General features: G+C 43.7%; 1 protein-coding gene across 1 annotated transcript in view; it reads right to left on the bottom strand.

Moving 5' to 3' along the window:
• Positions 1-17,922, bottom strand: part of LOC111845786 (teneurin-3-like) — a 301,519-nt gene extending 283,597 nt beyond the window's left edge. The window contains exon 1 of the mRNA XM_072707755.1: positions 17,639-17,922. The gene's annotated coding sequence lies outside the window, so the exon portion shown is untranslated. The remainder of the gene's footprint in view (positions 1-17,638) is intronic.
• Between the last annotated feature and the right edge of the window lie 1,872 nt (positions 17,923-19,794).

Raw genomic sequence — 19,794 nt, 5'->3', positions numbered from 1 at the left:
TACATTAAACTAAATACATTTTTGTTATGCTATCCTTCCGACCAGTTCACAATTAAACTTCATTTGTCCACGCACCCATTATTGTTATTTTTATTTTTTAAGGTCTGTGACGTAATGGATCAACCAGAAAAAGCCTGATACTAACAATTAAGCTGAAAGGAGCCATATCGCCACCTATTGTAGCGGAGTCGGACATACTTTGGGCAGTAAATCGATTCCCCTCCCGTGCATGTATACTGGGACAAGGACGATAGTCCGATTAAATGACGTAGTCGAGCTATAACTGTAATGTTATGGTTCGACTAAATTTAACCGGCACGGTTAGAACACTCTTCATATTCGGAAGAGGATGTTGAGTTGGACTGTAGTTTGCATAACACCATTACATAAAGCCGCACTGCTGATTTATAATGCAGTTGTAGGGTCACTGACAATATAAGCAAATGGTACCAGCCATGTCCATTGTTCATTCAAAGACCACAAAAAAAGATTTTAAAGAACTTAAAATTCCAGAATTCCTATCGCCTTCCATTTTCAACCGTCCACATACCACCTAAAGTTGACTGGCATTGGAGAATCTCTCATTCACGGCACATTCGTTTTTCAAAAGTCTTGCCTGCCTTCTCAGTCACAATACACTGATAATGACACTCTCTGCCGTGTAAGATGTTTGAACCAGACTTTGATGGTGTCCTCATTTGTGCTTGAGTACCAGACAAAGACTGCCGTTGGACCTGCAGATGACAACATCCGCTTAAAAGCCACTGTGAAAGTAAATGTGGTTAATGTCTAAAGATGTCTCACTCTCCTGGGGTCAACAACAAAATAGATAAATAATGGGCATAAAGATATGAATAATAAACGCTGTCTTCGATGCACAGAGTAGACTATTGCTGTAGAACCTCATTGAACAGAGACCTTTCCTAATACTGTATTATTGTGATTATTTACACTGATTAGTTGTGTAACATGTGATGATCCCCTATGTTAATATTAGCTTTGCATACCAGTCATGAGAAAGTGAGCCAGCCCTCCATTTGGTGATGTGAAGAGCTTCTCCAAAGGAAGCAGAACCATGACAAAGATGAAGGACAAAACAATTTGCATTCAATCACAATCTGACCTTTAAACATCTGAACATTTATGAGAGACATGAATTTGACAACAAAAACGGCCCAATACAAATAAGACACATGAAAAGTACCTTGCAGCCCTGACTGGGATAAGTGCTTAGAAGATGGATGGAGACTGAAAACACACATAGTACAAATATAGCTGCTAGGCCTCCTTCAGAATTAACACATCAAACACAGGGACCCTTGACTTAAGACTGATTATACTTCCAAGCAGCATCCCACTAACAAATTATAAAATATTAAGATATGATGGTCAGTCATTAAGGCCTGACTAGAGCCACGCAGCTCGTGCTATGATAGCATGGCTCCCTCACCAGACTGGCAGCTGTCTGGCAACTTTGTTAGCGCCCTTCATTTCTGGGTGTCAGTGGATGTACACAAACAAAAGTGTCTACTGTGCTTATTTCTGTGTGTGTTCAGTACTGCACCATCACATAGAAAACAGCAAGCCTGGGATAAACTTTAAATTCTGCTGGCAGGACATGCCTGTACTTCAGTATTATAACCTTCGACTTACGAGTCGGATGCCAGAAAATTTCTTCATAAGTGAAGGAGTATGTGAATGCATTATATAAACATAGTAAAAGCATACAGCCATATCTATTAGCAGCCACTGCTAATTTCACAAGCAGATCGCATCGATTGTAAATTCAGCACAGTGACCTTGGGAGCTACAATCAGCACACGAGGACACAAAAAAGCTTGCAACATTTTCATTTTTCCTTCTACAGGATTTGATAGTGTACTCAGATGGTCTCACTGCTCATATAACACCAGAAAAGTAATGTGCTTCATAGCATTAGCCATTAGCCTAGCAGTCTGAGAAGTGCAGGCTGTAATCTTATACTGTAATCACCCATACAGATCATACAGAGCCAATGAAATCATTGTTTTTTTCCCCTATTTTATCCCCTTTTTAAGTGGCTGGTTCCCTCCAGGGTGACCTCACCATATCTTGCCATCAGCTTAAGTACCTAGATTCATTCCCAAAAGGCCATGGGTTCAGATCCCAAAGAGAAAGTCTGCTGGACCTTTGAGAAATGAGAAAACACAACTTGGCTTTCTTTAGTAAACAAAGTTATACCGGTAGCCTGCGTCCACTTCACATCTCTGCCTAAAATATCAGTAATAAACAACAAAAATAATATCATTAATAAATAATAATAATAATCGTGTTGTTGTTTATTGACAGCGTTATAATCATCATTGCCAGCCGCAGGCCCGTCTCCACAAGCGCTTCCAATCACAGCCCTAAAAGGGGTCGGACAGCTTTGACATCCTATTATGGCCCGTTGGTGCAGCTGGGGCTGCCATCGGCAGAGTGACAGGTCTAAAGGCTTGGTGAGGAGGATCCCGACAGCTCTGGGGCCGTCTCAACAGGCTGTCACGGCAAGCTCCCGGTTCCCCGCTCGCGGCTGACACGGGCCGGGGCTCTCAATTAAAGCAATCTCCGGGGCCAGGGACGAAGCGATGGGGGGTGGGATGGGACTCCGAAACCTGCAGAGGCCGGATTAATTAAGACGCTGTTGCCCCCCCACCAGTCCCGGATGCAAGTACAACAGTGTTCAAGATGCTAAACAGTTAAGAGGCTTGTACCGTATCCCCCACCTTGTGATCGTGCCCCTGACCTCTCACATCCATTACACTCCTGTCTGCGGTCACACCCCCCCGCCCCGCCCCATTTTCACTTTGGGCCGAACAAGAGAGAGCACGGCCCATTAGACGCTGGCGACGCACAGTCTGTCCTGATGCATTACGCACCAGGCCGGTGTGCGCAGCACAGCGCAGGAAAACCTCATTAATACTGAAGGAAGCCGCCCCTCAGCGGCTGTTAATGAAGCCCGTCTCTCCCGGATGATATCATGCTGAGAGCGCCCCCCACTGACTCTATTAATCCCATCTTAATATTAGAACGTTGCGTGGGCTGAAGACGAACGACATTGATTCCGGAGTCCACGGAAATTCATGTGCTCTGTACCGGTGTTTGAATTATTGAACTAGTGGAGTGGGGACCTGACATAACAGAAAAAGGGAAAGAAAAAAAAAGCGTTAATGACTACAGTGAGACAAACAGGACCACAAGCAGGGGGACATGGTCGACGGAGACTGGCGGCCCATGGCTCATTTAATAGGGACTTCTGAGCAATGACACCCTTCTTAGAATTACCAGATGTTCTTTAAACGAAACATCAACCAAATTAAAGGGGTCTGATTCTTATTAAAAACAATTCAATAGACCTCAGGCTGCCACTACCTTAAAGAGCATTATGGGTAATTCTTACATGGCTTATGACTACAGAATAGACTGCTACTCCAGCGCCGATGGCTGCTTGCAGCTGATGTATTTGTCTAGTAAATGCGACGGGCGTATAAATGCGACTTCCGCTGGAACGCAGATAAATCACCATGGAAATGAACTCTGTTCATTTGGAGCACTTTAGAGACATTGCAGAGGGCCGCTCTTAGCTGCAACTAACCCATGGAAGGGTACAGCCGGTCGTTATAGCAACACACTGTCAGGACTATTTCATATTACTGTCACCGTATGTCTTGAAATGGGAGCGGTTTTAATGGGAGATGGGTTTCCAGTCAGCGCAGCACCTGCACACCATGACCACATTAAGTGGTCAGATTCAGTCATTTTTTTGTAATAAAAGTAAGCACCCAGGGATATCAGAAAGGAAACGAGTTCGGGCAGCTTTGTGGTCAGTAAGAAGCAATGGGGATTCTGCCTTTCTGTATCCCTGGGGTGCAGAGCAGCTGTTAAATCTGAGAGGGAAGGCTCACCTGCGTCACTCTTGTCAAAATGGATAGACTCTGCTCGTCTCCCTGGACAAAAGTCTTTGAGGAGCATCAGAATTTTTTTTTCTGTAGTTCTGCAGAGGAGCAGCACCTGGCACACACAGACACTGTGTCCACACACATCCAAAGCCAGTCGCCAAGCTGCGCATGCAGCGGTGAGGAAATAAGTGAGGCTCACCAATGTTTCCCAAAGTGAGCACCCCTCTGCGTGGAACACCCGCATAGTGACAAGTACGCTTCACATGTCCTTTTCATGATCACCCCACCGATGCCCCCTTGTGGATGGCCAGAGCAGCAACTTGAAGCACTTCTGCGCCCTTATGCTATGACCCCCTAGCTAATGACAGCACCCCTTCGGTGATCAAGCCAAGACAGTGCGGAAAGCACGGCCAATACGCAAGGTGGGGAAAAAGCTCCACCAGGCCAAAATATATACCGGACGCCAAATATAGAGATGGCCCGAAAGCTGCCGCAATTAGGACAGGGCGGCTGCTCGTCTTCTGTCTTCTGCCGGTCCCATGGGACCCCGAAAAAGTAGGTCCTGCAGAAGCACATGGTTGACTATAAATAATACTAAACAGGTAGTGGAGGGGGCTGAGGAACGCCGGCTATCTGGTACACGCTGTCAGGCTCTGCCAGCAAGAGGAAGGGGGCCCACCGGTACATTTGACTCCTTTACCCTCCACTTGTTAACTTGCATGAAAAGGCTAAGCTAGATTTAAGTAATATCCTCGTAGGCACAGATGACAGCGAGCAGCCTGGTGGACGCAGATCGCAGCATACAGGGGCATGCAGTATAGTATCTCGGGGAAAACAAGGTGCTTCAGTAAGCCCAAGCAACCCCCCCCTCCCCAACACACACACAGACTCCACTCAGCCCCCCCACCCAGAAAAAAAAATACTTTACAGAAATTATTATTTCTAACCTTTCAAACACAGCTATGTGTTGCAGAAACTGTTTCAATTTTACTTTTTTTTTTTTTCTTCAAGATTTTAAATGTTGCCCAGCCTATGTCCCCCCCTCCTCTCTCTCTTTCTCTGGGGGAATTTTTTTTTTTATTTGTTCACATTACAGAAAGGTCGCTCAGTTATGTACCACCATATAATATTGCCATGATCCAGTAGTATTAATTAAATATATACACACTGTTAATAATATGAACATGATTAATAATGTGAACATAGTCATCCTGCTCAGCACGTTCAGCTTCTGAGGGCCGACAACAAGGTTGGCTGTGAGCTCGCTCTGCATGTTCCTTGGTCAACAAGCATGACCACCAAACGACCATTTTTGTCAAACTGAACCCACCCGCCCACCCCTTCACACTTCAGGGGTGACAGCTGAGACAAGCCCCTCTTCAGTTTAATCAACATGCCCTTTTAGAGCTGGGGGGGGGGGGGGTGCCTCACAAAGCTATCCACTGCCAAACCCACTGTCTTACTTAAGCATTTGCTTGGAGTTCATTAGTCATCTTCGGGGATATGCAGGAGACCAAACAAAATTTTTATACAAACAAAAAAAAAAAAAACAAGAAAAAAAACTGAATTTGGCAATTACTCAAAATCATATCAGGAGCTGGGTAGAGTCTGTCACTCTGGCCGGTCCCAGTGGGGTAGAGATGTATGCTGCTATAAGGCTCCTTTCAAAGCCACATTCATGGTCCTGAATTTATTACAGATTACCCCAATACAGGCCATTAAATCAGTCCTCACAACAAACTCCTAACAGACAAAATGAGTCTGACCACTGAGGAGGGGGGAGTCCCCGTGGGACCTCTGGTCTGGAACCATCATCTCGGTGGAAATGTGAGCGTCCCGGGTTCAGGATCTGAGGCGCCCTTGTCAGGGTGGGGGGCTAATCTCTGTGACCAGCAGCTCCCCGTGGAGACGTGCTTCTGTGTGACAGCCTGTCCGGAGCCCACAGGGCGGGCAAAGCCGACAGCGTGATCCACGGTCAGACGTAGCTGCTGATGCATGTGTGATCAGCGTCCTTAGGGCTCCACCAAGCTACCTATAAATATGTAACACAGCAGCACCATGTCTCCCTCCCCACACAAGTCGCATAAATACACAAAACATATCCCTAAAGCCTTAAAAATGTGTTTAAGGCTGTTAAAGATGTTTTGAATATAAAAAAATGGCTGTCGGGTATTGTGAGGTGGTCCAGGTTTTCAGCGACTGAGATGCAAGGTAGAATTAGCAGGTGAAGAAAGGGATATACATTGGCCAAGACCACCCTGATACACAGAGAGGTCAGAGTACACAGCATGAGTTGAAAACCAGGAAGCAGGAGAAAATGGCTAACAACAATGGCCACTGGGAAAAGCTGCTCAGGTGGTTCCCATAGAAACAACCAAAAAAACTGAAAAAAACTTGTGGCACCAGGTACTCATGGACAATCACAACAGAGGTGGGTTTGGGGGCAGGTTTCAAAATCAACAGGCGGGGAGGGAAGAACAGAGCAGCAGAGGCACAGATTTCCAGATGTCACCATTATGACGCTTCAATAAAAATAATGAAACAGAGTGTGTGTGGGGGGGGGGGGGGGGCAAAGCTTTCCTTCTGAATACTGCAAAGGCTCCCAATGACAGCTTTGTGTGTGCAAGGGCCATTGGTTTTTGTGCCTAAACTCATGTCTTGGGCCAGGGGTTAGAATGGCGGAGCCAGTAATGGCCTTGAAGACCGCTGCCAACCACTGTGCATTCTAGGAGACTTGCGAGGAAAGAACTACACGCTCAGAAATCTCTCCTGCTGCACCCGCCTCTCTCTCTCATACGCAGCACTGATGAAAGTGCTATGAAAAAATCAGTTAAGCAGAAAGCATGAGATGATTGCACTTGCTCGGGAGGGACGGGGCCCTTACAGAAATGGCCCCCAGGATGCTCTCTCTGCCTCCGTGGTTCCCCATACCTCGTCAAAACCGGTGAGACCATGTAGACAGTTTCAATGAGCTCCACTGGCCAGCTCGCCGTCCTTCATTAGCTCCGGTGATGGAGAACCCGGGCCGTCACCATCCGAAAGGCTCAACTTCACATCGGGGGGGATGGACAAGACAAGGCGGGGAGGAACATACACGCCCTATTGAGCCAGCTGAAGTGTGACATTTTTGTTTTTACACACACGAGATTGCTAGATGGAGCCAAAGGACACTACAGTGAGCCCACATCTACCCCCGGAGCTCATCTCTCCAAGCGATCATCTGACCCATGCAGCACCACTCACACATGTCGTTTACACTAGCGGTGTTTTCAGTGGCCTCCAAAGTGGAAGCGGCGTACACCCCCCTTCTACTCATAACGGATGGAAACCGACAGGGAAACAGAGGCCGAAGCAAAGCGAACCCTGAGCCAGGTGGTCGGTTAAGTTTCAGAGAGCAGTGCCAGGGCAGTAACGTTATTCAAAGCCTTAAGCCTATTGACTGGGTTTGTATTTCAGGTGGAACAATCCTGATATAGTTACACCCAGCCTTGAGTTGGTTTTTACATAATCTATTCGGGGGCAGTGTCCAGGAGCAATCGAATCTTTCAGGGAGGGGAAGAGGATGGCCAGGGACTGGAGGGTGACGCCACCATGACAGGACTGACGATGTCCTGGAGGCGCCTGTCTCCGAGTCTCTGCTCTCGTTACTCATAGGGCAGCCCAAGGGTCGCACCAGACGCATCACAAGCTCCTTTTTGCAATTATTAACACAGGTAGCAACTGCATCGAAAAGCTGTCCGGTGTCTAAATCTAATCGAGTGCAGGTGCCAGCGATGGCATCCGGTGCTGATGTCAACATATTCAACAACCGGAAAGTGTCGGAAACATACCATCAAGACAAAAGGGACCTGGTCCAGTTATTATAGCCTTCACTGGAGTTTGCTCCATGACCTCATTTGTGCGTAGAATGAAGGGCTGGAACACAATCATCATATATGTTTTGTAGGGGTGGGGGGTATCATAGTTATTACCAGAGTGATTGTGCGCTATGATATGGATTTGCACTCCGTTAACACCACGAGAAGTCAACAGCCCAATTATATAACAGACTATTAATAAAAAATAAAGCATTTTATTTTCTTCCAAGCTTCAGTTGTAATCTGAATATTTGTTCTTATATAGTACCAACACTGGAGAGAGAGCAGTTGATAAGACTAAAACTGTATCGTTTCTGTTATACTGAACTTGGATATATTGCTTGAAGCACATCCAACATGCTAACTCATTTGAAAAGACACCATCAGAGTGTGTGTATGACCAAAACAAGGCAGAAACAGCTAATGAAAGCTAGTCTTCTTGTGGCATTTAAGGTGCTTTTACCAGGAAATTTGGATAACTATGGCTATAGGGGTGTTTATCACTAGATATGCAACCATACTCGGTAGAAGAGAATGCAAGATAACAGGATTTAGTTCATTAAGATTGTTATGATGCAGTCTTATTTTTGAAATTTTCATTTTACATATTTATTTGTATAATACAAATAAGTGTCTCTTCATTTTTTGTTTTAGGTTATTCCCCGGAATGTAAACCTACACCTCTAGTAGCATGCCATACACACTTACACAGGCCTGCTCCATTTACCTGCCCCCTGCACAGCCCACAGTATTCACTCCAGTTGCATTATGAGCACAGATGGACCTGGCTCCTCCAATCTGCTGCCCAGATCAATTCATGTTAGTGGCAGGACTTGTACCTACCAGAGAGAATCATTTCATCTCCCAGATACCTAGAAGTCTGCTCTAATAAGCCTCCACCAACTGTTCACATTTATTTGTTAAAAGGTTACCCGTGGACACTGAGGGGGGTCGCAGATCGGAGTGCAACAACTACATAATTATTTGCTGTCGATATTCAGCCATGGAAATCGAAGTGGCCTTTTTAATAAAAGTCCAATATGAAGAAAAAAAAAAGAATGCAATGACATGCGAACGGCAGGCCAACACCTGCTTTTCGATATTATAACCCAAAAACAGCCAGGGGTACCCTACTAGAAAACAAACATTAATATTGAACACTAACGCTACCCAGACAGCAGCTGGCTTAATTAGCAGCCCTCTTCGATCCTCTCTACATTTATTGCTTCTGTTGTTATTGTTTTTTTTTTTGTCAATGAGGCTTGCATGTTTTTTCCATTTACATCTAAGCACAGGCACAGCCCTCAAAAGTTTGCTTTACTCCACTTCGCTTTTATGAAAGACCTACATCAGCATGTTTTTAGCTAACCAAAAGAAATCTGGGGATTTTCGCTTTTATGGAGAAAAAGGAGAAAAGAGAAAATTGCATTTAACATTAGATATACAGTCATGCACCACATAATGACATTTTGGTTAATGATGGGCCACATATACAACAGTGGTCCCGTAAGATAATGATGAAGCTGAAAATTCCTAACACATAGCAACGTGGTAGCAATTATAATGTCATAGCGCAAAGCATTGTTAGTGGCTTATGTGTTTTAGGGCTGTGACGATTAGCCGACGTAGTCGAAGTCCACGCTGAATATGGGTCGACATCAATATTTTAAATTGACGCATCTTTTTTTTATTATTTTCATATAATTAACTTTATGATTCCTAAAACACAACAATTTATTATAACAAATGTTTTCCTTTAATATCACTAAGTAATTATGTTAGTAGTTCAAATTATCACAAAACAGAAAGGTTTAATGAGGTTTACACTGTGCAAAGTTTCGATGGTATACCACAGCGGTAGCACAAGCACCTGAAGAGGAAAGGCATAGGTGCAATTCTGGATGATGGACAGCCAGAAAAGGCAAAATGCTTCTAAATATCTTTTGTCCTTCTAGTTGCTAAATACACTCATTATTAAAGACATAAAGTTGTCTGCCTGCTACCTTAGAATTTCCATTGAATAAGTGTTTCTGAAATTGTTTAGGCTAGAATCTGAGCTTATTCTGTGTTGATTAACGGTGCCAGTGTGTGTGTTTGTGCACATTGGGCTTGTTGGGACTAGTGTTATCATCGTAAGCTAAAACTGAAACAAACTAAATAAAAGAAAATAATTTGTGAACTAAAATTAAATGAAAATTGTATTTACAAAAAAAGTATTGCCATATGCCTTTTACCTTGTTCAACCACAGCATCTCCTCTTTTAAAAGTTATCATTGCTGAGCTGTCCTTTTCTTCATCACCACTTCAGTGCTTATTGTTTCCATGATTGACCAAAACAATTGCATACAGCAGGCTCTGCTAACTAAATTTAATAAGCATAAGGACACGCTGAATATATGCATATTACTAACTTTTAGGTGTCACAATACACATCTCATTACTATTTTAGGCAGACAGTCTGCTTATCGAACTGTGGGCAAAAATAATGTCCGTATAGTGAGGAAAAGCTGTCGTCCATTATCTAAAGCCCTGCAATGACATACAGTATCTTGTTGTTAAAATAAAATTAACTTAAATTAAATAGTCAAGTTCATTTTCTGGAGGAAATTCAATTGTCTAAATTAATCGACCAATCAGTAAAATAGATAGATTAATCTATAGAAAAAGTTGTTAGTGGCAGCCCTAATGTATCTACTATACTGTACATTTTATCATTGATTAGGCTAACCATTTAGCCTAGGTGAGTAGTAGTCCAATACCATCTAGGTTTGTGTAAGTACACTCTATGATGTTCTCACAATGGTGAAATTGCCTAACGACTTATTTCTCAGAAAGTATACCCGTCATTAAATGACACATGACTTTTACTCTTAGTGTTAAGTATTATGTGCTGTTCTGTAGGTTATTTTTTCAATCTGAGAATGCTCTAAAATATTTCCCATATAAATTAATAGTTCTTCACTATACGTCATTTGAGCTTTCGAAAGGTTTCATATGAACACTCTTCTTTCGGATAGCAGGGGAAACCTGTATAGCATTAGAAGGCATCCTCCCTCACTAGGACTGGCATCCCTTCAGGGTAGAACTCCACACCCTAACCTAAAGTACCTAAAATGCCAATCCAGCCAATGGTTTTGGCCCCGATTTAAGACAGGTAGCCAACATGAGGCTCACTAGTGGCCAGGCGACACCAAGGGGAGCATCACTGCTACGTCTACATACCAGAACAGGAACCCAGGCTCCTTCCTCAGGACTATTGGAAGCCAAGGTTTTTCAGCTTTCTCATAAAGCCAATTTAGGGTTTCTCCCATTCGTCAAGTCCCCCTGGAAATTGGAGTCTTTGAGAGAAAGTTCACGGAAACTTCGACTGACAGATTCACACTCGGCCCGAATCTAATGTCAAGTGTTAGTCTGAGTGGCAAGACCCAAAACCTATCTGCCTTTTCCCTGTAATGCATTTTTAGTACTTTAATGTAGCCTATATTTATCAAAACTCAGCCACTCAAGGAGCACAATCACATGACATAACTATGGGTTTTTTATGAATTCGATTAGGGCTGCCCGATTATCACGCTAAAAATGCGTCGACATCAATATTTTAATTCGAGGCATCTTTTCAAAATGATTTTAATAAAATTACCTTTATGAATTCTAAAATGCTTCAGTTCATAATAAATGTTTTCCCTTTAATATCCCAACGTAATTATGGGAGTAGTTCAAATTATCATAAAACAAAAAGGTGGTTTTACACTGTGCTAGGAGCGATGGCATAGCCTACCACGTCGGTACGAGCGGAAGAGAAAACACACAGGCGCTATTCTATACCGCCAGAATAGGCAAAACCACCGTGTTACCTATTCATGTTTATTGAATTACCATTGGTACGGAGAGCTTTTTAATATCTGTTGTCCTTGTAGCTACTAAAAACACTCATTATTAAAGCCATAAAGTTGGCTGCCTGCTACATGAGAATCTCCATTGAATAAGTGTTTGTAAAAGTGTTCAGGCTAAAATCTGGGTTTATTCTGCGTTGATTGACGGTGCCAGTGTCGTTATCATTAACTAAAACTGAAACCAAAACGGACACTAAATAAAAGAAAATAATTCGTGAACTGAAATAAAAATGAAAACTATATTTACAACAACAAAAAAAACCGTGTCGGACTTTAATCTACAAAAAGTATCGCCACACTACCAACATCTTTTTATCCTGTTTAACCACAGTATCTCCTCTTTTAAAAGGTTCTGTTGCTGTTGATCTGTCCCTTCCTTCATCGCGACGTCAATGCTTATCGCCTGTGTCACATGTGGCATGCTCCGCTAACCGAATTAACCATGCGGATACACCAAATTTATACAGATTACTAACTTTTGGACATCACAATGCGCATCCCATTAATATTTTAGGCATACTACTAATCTGTTTATCGAATTGTGGGCGAAAATAATGTTCATATAGTTACGAAAAGCCGGTCTACATTATCTAATGCGTTGCAGTGGCATGCAAGTTTAAAACTAACAAATGAAACTGTCATGTTGATTTTCTGGAGGAAAATTGATCGTTTAGATTAATAGACCAATCTATGAAATAATCTAAAGAAAAATAATCATTAGTTGCAGCCCTATATTTGATGAACCTTTCCAGCTAATAAAGAAGGAGCGCTAAAACCGCTGCGCAACCAAGGACTGAAAACGAGCAAAATAATGCGTCCGTGCAGAGAGAGTGAGACGACCCTGCTGAGAGCTGCGCACTCTGGCTCACGCGGCGTGCAGGCTGACAAGTACGCAGTCCAACGACCTCTGCCAATTAGCATTTAATTTGATTAACAGAGGGACAGCTCCACAAATACCTATAGACCGTCTGAGGCATGCAGGAATGCTACTTGAAGAAAAGTTCAGGATGTGGATGAGGCATGATATCCAGATATCAGACATTTTATGTCCCTGCAAGGACACAGCAGGTAGCCGACCTGACCTGTGTTGCTAAAATAAAGAACAAAATTTCAGCATTACATCCTCACAGAAGTCCAGGTAAAAAAACATTGACTTTTTCACACAGTTAATGTTTATAATAATAATAATCATCATCATCATCATCATCATCATCATCATCATCATAATTACCATCATCATCATACAAAGCACAAAAACACTTGTGATTTTAGCTAATATGGATAAGAGGGTTAGAAAATGGATAGATGGATGGATGGCAGAACCCTAGGTTCCCTCACAACCTGAGACTTTAACCAGCAAGCTACTCTATGCTCCCCATATATCCCTAAATCTTCCAATATCACTCTGAATGTAATCAAATCAGAATTACAAAAATACATTAATGAGCAACACGCAAAACTGCTAGAATAAACCATATATTCTCCAAAAAAAACCCTATTTGTAAAGACACATTCAGAAAATGCTGGTACCACCTCAGAAAATACATATCTAGACAGCAAGAGGGTGATGGTTTTCATTCCTTCCTCTCCAGGAAAACAAAAATTCTTAAGGGTGGGATACATTTATAATAAACATCTGAAGAGCATAATCAAATTGGCTCCAGTGTGTTCAGTGCCGGCCTGTCCAATTATCCGAGATAAAGCTCAAGCCCGTATTCACGCCGTAATGCCGAGTGCATCCTCAGCAGTGGCCCCAAATGGAAATGACTGACAAAATCCATGTCTAAGCCACGGACTTACGGAGAAGCATCAGTAGATTTTGCTTCAAAGCACTCATCTATAAGAGAGTCTAAAGAAGCCTTTGTTTACCACACAACAACAACATGACATATTCACACGAGATGGCAGATGACAGCCAGACGGATTTTGACAAGAAAGAGGGGCAAGACTCAGCCTACCGTGCAATCAACATGTAAGACCAATGGCAATAGCAAGTCGGACCTCTTCGTCAGAGATTCATTATCAGAAACGTGTCTGGCTCGAGCAATTCCACTGCCAACTTTGCTGGGTTCAATGACAAGATGCCATGGCTTTTGAAGGGCTGGTTGCATATATTTCATGCAAACTTTCACCTCAAGAGCCAATAAACAAATCACTTAAATGATGGTGGCCTCACAGATCCTTTTTGGGTCTCCCTGCATAACTGTAGTACTAACAGAGGTCATTCAGTGATTTGATCCGTTAAAGCTTAAATCACAAAAAACTTCAGTAACACATATAACCTGATGGGGGTGCTGAAGAGGACATTATGAGACGCACGTGCACGGTCTGTCCAGATCAATATGGTGGGCTGGGTGGCGTTGGCTCAGAGGCGGCGTCTGCCCGCTCGCCTTTCATCTTCTGCGGAAGCAGCAGTAACGCTGATACCATCGCCGCAGCCACGCATCGATCAGGTCGCCGTGACTACAGTTACACATGGCAACGCGGAACAAAAAAAATATAGAAAATTTGCACACACATCAGTGCGCCCATAAATGCAGGAAATCGAAAGTCTGGTTTTTCTGACAGCGGTTTCGATTCTTTGGTCACAGTGCTTGGCTTTGACCGGTGCCCAGATGGATGCGACCATCAAATCTGATCCGTAGTGCCTCACATTTCGAATTCTGGAAGTTAAATGACACAAATTAAAGGCTTGCCTGGCCAAAAAATGGCAGAGAAAGGAGGGAAAATGCAAGATGCAATGGTTCTGCTAATTAGGGATGTTCCACAGGGACACTGCCTGGGTCTCTCTCCCAACACCAGTTATGGACCAAGATGGCAGCATGAAGCAAGTTTCACCCATGAAATCGGAAGGGGCCGCACACATGCAACGCTAATCAGCTTATCTAGCATCCAGACAGGTGCCTGCACGCTTTCTCTTCATAATGAGTTTTTTTTCTGATGAGTCCTTTATAAGCATTTTAACTTTCTTATTAGCTGTTCAGCTGAGGGATTTTTACCAAGGCCAGGCTGCTAACATAGTCTATGAGCAATTTCTCAACCTGTCCACTTCTGGTCACGAGTCCAGAACCAGAACAGCTTTACCATCAGCTGACAAGCTACCATACTGTTGTATTTGTACTGGACTCAAACATCACGAAATGATAGAAGGGAATAGCTGCACAGTACCCTACACACTGTGAAACACACAATGCACATGGAAATGGGACCAAAACACAATCTAACTTAATGCTACATGACCATATCTTAATTTATAGCAACATCATTATGTATAGCTTACTAGTTGACACGCCAAAGCTTAATTCGTTTTCCAAGAAGAGCGCCCCCTGCTACTTGAGCTCAGGCACAGCGCCCTCACATTTCGCACTGTCCGAGTGATTCCCGAGGCATCGTTCTTCAGTTTTCAGCCTCCTTCGTGACAGACCAGCAACCTGCCTCATTTCATAAACCCCCTCCACCACCCCCGGCAACCGACCACTGGTCAGGAACTCATTTGTCTGGCCCGATCTGACAAAAAGGCGGAATTGCCCGGTGTCTCTGGTTGTCAGAGTGTTCTTTTTTCCTATTGCCCCCCCCCCCCCCCATGATTCTGCCACGTCGCTATAGAACCCACGATCTCCTTCACCATAGTACCGGGGGGTATATTACCTGCAAGAGCTGCAAAGCCAAGGTGGATGGAAAATGAGCCAAACAGCAAAGATTCTACCTTATTTATTCATCAACCGGCCTTGTACATGATACCTAGCACAATGCATAAGCACAATTCAAGAAAAACCCAGAAGAGGTAGGAATTCCAAAAGAATGGGCTTAGCCATCACCATGAACATTACTGAACAATGTGTGCAGAACAAGAACCGACCACCACTTCAAATATGAGCTCCAAATACCTGATGTATTTTTTCATTTTAATATGTATGCTCTGTTACTGTCAATTGGGTTTTAGGTACCATTCTTTCTAGATTTGAAGATTATATCTCCAGAAGTACCATTTTCTGGTTTTGTCTAAAAGGCTCCTGAAAAATACCACCATGATGAAATTGTAAGCAGGTCTAAAAGCCGTAATTCAGATGCATTTAGCCTACAATGTTTAATAAGATGGGCCGTTTTAATGATATCTCAGAGAAGTCACAGGGCCGTTTCAGGTTTGAGTTGCTGGCAGTAAGCACCAGCAGGATGCCACTAATTGCTTCTCACTGAAAATGTGGAGATTCAAAGGCAAGCCTTCCGTTCGACGAAAACGGGCAAGTAAAGCTGCGTGTCATCAGGCGGAAGCGGAGTTTCATGGGAAATAATGAAACAGCAGCTTCCCAGGGGCCACAGTAGAATATCAACATGTTCGCCCCCCCACACATCCTTATTCTAAGCATCGTATTCATTTTGCCTGGACATGGCCTGATCCACCACTACGTCTCTCCAATCCAGCCCCACAGCATCCACCGATAACTTATTACTGTACGTGACACCCCCTTAACGCTCGCAAAACATACCAACTGCTACTATTAAAGAGGTTTCAATGCCAAAGCTTATCCTTTTCTTTTTTTTATAAATTCCAGCAGGTCTGAGTTTAGCCACAAACACCCCCAGTGAGCTTTGACACGCACCTCTCCAAGTGCATTCCCTTTCCCCGGTTCAGTCTGTATTTTCAATGTGACAGACCACCCCATTTACCAAGTGCAGGTTACTCTCTCATTAAAAAAAGTTTTTTTTCCAATCTAAACTGATAAGCAAGCCAAACACATCACATGTCCAGCTGTCTCATTTTACAGAAATACAAAGAGGTTACTTGACAGCAGTCTGGTGTACAGCAGCTGACTCTTTGTTGCAAGTATCTCAGTCTCAACACACATCACAGAGCCACGTTTGTGTGAAAGCAAAGCAGGACCCACGGCAAGGCTGGCCCACGTGGCCACCGTGCTCCAGATTAACATCCCATAACTCTTAAGGGCTGGACTGAGCACCAGCATCAGGGATTCACTGCTACGTCCATGAGGAGAACCCCCAGAAATGAAAAAGTATCTAGCAACGTTCCGTGGAATGCCATCCACGCTGTGAGTTAAGCTGACCTTCCTTCACGTGCTGTTTGGGAAGAATGTTCATGAAATCCTGCAGAAAGCCAGAGGAAAGATAGGAGCCCCAGGCACCTCCCCAGCTAACGGAAGGCCAGCTAATTGAATTATTTTAACAACCTGCTAACACAGTGAAAATTATTTCAATGGTTTCTATCATGTAACCTGTGGGTTTCTGCCCCCCCCGGTTGACTGTTCAGTGGGAAGGTTCTGTAATCTGTCCGTAATTTCAGCAGGACACACTGGATGGCCTGAGTATGTCATCCCTGCACCCAGAACCTCTGAGCCTTCTCCCAGACCATACATTGCAGTTGGAGTTTAACACATGCATGCCTCTCTATTACATTCCCATCTGTTAATTAATAACCTGCTATTTCTGACCTGAGGGCAGCATCACCATGGCAATAAAATCACTGTATCCCGGGGGGGGATACTGCATCAGTTTGCATTTTTCCCTTTAAAACATACACGGTGCTTTCTTCCGTGTGAAAAATTCAGGTAAACTATTTATGTTTTGGAGCATGACTATAACATTCACGCCTCACGGGGAGCACAAAATTACAGTGGATTAAGGAGTTCAGAATTCCCAGATAGTGCCATGTTACTGTTTCAATGTTGAATTATACTTAAATGCGTTGAATTATGGTCAGTGTTAAATTATCAATGATGAAACTGAATTGATTTTTGGTCAGATTTTCAATATTGAAAAATTGGTGGTGGCAAAACCTTGATTCAATGTTGATATAAAGTGAGAGATTTAAGATCAACGTTGTTTCAACCTTTTTGTCTGATATGGAATCAATGTCATTTCAACATATGTGTGCTATCGGAGTTTGGACCGCAGAAAAGGCGCATTTCCTACAGCATCCAAAAGAAAAATACATGTAAAACTTTTCACGTTTTACCTCTACTGCGGATTTCCTGGATCTTGGGCCGAATGCATCCGTGTCTGTGAGAAACACGTAACCCCATGTTGCATTGCTACAGCCGGGCAACCCGCCACACACAGCACTTCCCTCACCAAGCAAACTGCCCCCCGGATGAGGGGAGCAAAGCGGCGAATGGGAAGGGCGGGTAACCGTGACCTGGTGAAGGCGAAACCAGCTTAGCGACATGCCGGCAGTCGTGTAGACATGGCGTAACGTCTCTCGCACCGACATTAAGTGACATCGGCCGGCGTGTGACTGAAGTCTGTTTCCCGCCTAAGCGAGCTCGTGTCTCCAGTTCCCCGCGCGTCGATCTCGATTTAAATTACCGTGCCCGCTTCAAAAGACACCGCGGCAGAAAGCCGGACAGCACCCCGGCACGGTGCGAGTCGCCAATCAGAGGGCGTGCAATAACTTCAAAACCGTTTACGAACAAGAAAAACTCATAAACACGGGCTTTAAAACTTATAAAATGCCACATGAAACGCCTGACTCACTAAAGATGAGCAGCACGTACTGTAACGGGGATAAGCCGTAAATGCACAAAGGTTAATAACAGAGTTACACACCTCTATCACCACCTCATTCCATTGTGTGGAGAGGAAGACAGAGAACAAATGGCACACACTCAGCCCGTCATTTAAAGCAGTCAGCCAGACGAGAACAAAACACGCACCCCAGCTAAGAGAGAGAGAGCGCAGGTAGCGGAAAAAGTGCGTCTGTAGCGGACCATTGAGCCGGAGACTTTCAGGTGTAATAACCGAATCCACACAAACCCATAGAAGGATCACAGTGCGCTGACACTAGACAAGCAGCTATAATGCAAATGCACATTAATTATACCGGCAGTAAAACAGACTATCCCACCCAGGATTGCCAGTTAGTTAATCTGCGATGTTTTCCAGCCAGTCCAAGCTTTCAGCATCGAACATACTACGGCCACGCTCGTTTGAGGGCGGACTGACGTTTTCTTTTCCCATATTTCTTTTTTAACTTGATTTGAGGCGCTTTGGCTCAGATACCCCACCTTAACGTCGTCTGTGCCAAGCCCCAAAACGCAGCATGACAAGACCCGCGTCGAGCTGCGACAAACTCGGCTTTTTACACGGTAAAACAGGGACGCGGTGTGAATTTTAAAACGGCATTTTGTTCTCGGTGTCTCTCCACCGACAATTCAACGGAATCCACACAGGAACGCGTTACAAAAAAATTATACGAATTATTAACACGTGAATTAAAATAATAAAATTACAATGAAAAATGCAATGGCAGCTGGGTAAAACAGAAGCCATGTGTATGTATCCTAAACAGCAATCCCTTTTTGAACCTTTTCATATTCAGAGGTTCATAAAAAAAGAGACAGGGCCTGCAGATCTGGGCCAGGTATCATAGCTCCCCAAGACGCACTTTTGAGTTTTTAAGGGAGAAAACTATGAATTGGGTAAGGAGTCTGTTACAGAGGGGCATCATGACAGATTCTGGCTGGCTTTGTTACAGCCCGTTTCGAAGGTATCATTGAACACACTAAGCAAGCTTTTAATAAGCAGGCACACATGCAAGATGCAAGGTTATCAAGTGAACTCAATGTCACAGAGGACTTTAATTATGATTAATCATTAAAAATAGAAAGAATGAAGCTTTATTTCTCACTGTGAGCAAGACTATTAAACAGTGTCAATCTTAGGCTGCTGTCCATTTTTTATTTGGTTGATTCTCATTGAGTCAAACTGAACTGCATGGTAATCTTTCTCATCACGGGCTTCAGGGATGGGTTTGTCCAATCGCTAGTAATAATTTAAAATAGCTGTTGGCTTATACATGTCACACCCTTCAGACAATTACACAGTATAAATGTGTCCAGAGACAGAAACTTCCTTAAAACCATGACTATATCCTTCAAGACAAACATAAAGCCACTGTCAGAGCACAGCACTACAGCACAGCATATTACTATATATCGCCGCCCTGTAGGACAGGAAAACACCGCTCCCCTCACGCATCAAGCCAGGTTCAGAGCTGGGGCTGGACATGAGGCTGGCAAATCAATTCTGTCAGGATGAAGACACCCAGTGAACGGCATGCCAATACCGGTCAACACAACAAATCGATCTAATTGCACCCCGGCGCCATCGCTA

The sequence above is a fragment of the Paramormyrops kingsleyae genome, chromosome 25, assembly GCF_048594095.1.
Source record: "Paramormyrops kingsleyae isolate MSU_618 chromosome 25, PKINGS_0.4, whole genome shotgun sequence".
Classification (NCBI taxonomy): Eukaryota; Metazoa; Chordata; class Actinopteri; order Osteoglossiformes; family Mormyridae; genus Paramormyrops; species Paramormyrops kingsleyae.
The sequence above is the reverse complement of the archived record's forward strand: the minus strand, read 5'-3'. Positions and strand labels throughout refer to the sequence as shown.